The 563-nt window shown below is 47.8% G+C and overlaps 1 protein-coding gene across 1 annotated transcript in view; it reads left to right on the top strand.

Annotated features, from left to right (window-relative positions):
* Positions 1–563, top strand: part of LOC108570894 — a 20366-nt gene that overhangs the window by 4841 nt on the left and 14962 nt on the right. The gene's annotated exons all lie outside the window — the stretch shown is intronic.

Here is a 563-nt window from a genome sequence, read left to right as displayed (position 1 = left end):
AGAAAGTTGCACACACGCACCGATTCACGATTCCACGCGGAGTTTCCTCGTTTCCCGTGTATTCTGTCTCTCCTGTTGCGCAACTACGTGTTCGTTTTACTCAATTACCTTCGTGAATTAAGATACGAATCTCACGTCGGGGACTTTTCCTATCGGCAACGATTCGTGCCGCGTGCCACACGAGAGAGTGTCTCTTTCCCCCCCCGCGTGTCTTCGCCGTCGAAATTTCCATCTGCCAGAAAAACCACCCATTCGTTTGGCATCGTACCATCGAACAAAACCGACCCGATACTCCGGCAAAAGCGAACAAACGAAAATACACTCTCCATCTCGGGACAAATACACCTTCACTCTCTTTCCCGCGCAAACAAAAACCTTCTCGACTACAACGAAGGCTCACGACGAACCTACCACCATCACCATCGTCGAAACTCGGTCAACGAATCCTGGAACGTCAAGTTTCGTTGCTCGATAACAAAAAAAAAAATGCGATCCCATGGACGTATACACTAAAAAACTACGAACCTGATCGACGATCAGATAATGCACTAATAATGTTCGAC

The sequence above is a fragment of the Habropoda laboriosa genome, unplaced genomic scaffold (assembly GCF_001263275.1).
Source record: "Habropoda laboriosa isolate 0110345459 unplaced genomic scaffold, ASM126327v1 scaffold10, whole genome shotgun sequence".
Classification (NCBI taxonomy): domain Eukaryota; kingdom Metazoa; phylum Arthropoda; class Insecta; order Hymenoptera; family Apidae; genus Habropoda; species Habropoda laboriosa.
This window is presented reverse-complemented; position numbering and strand designations above follow the sequence as displayed.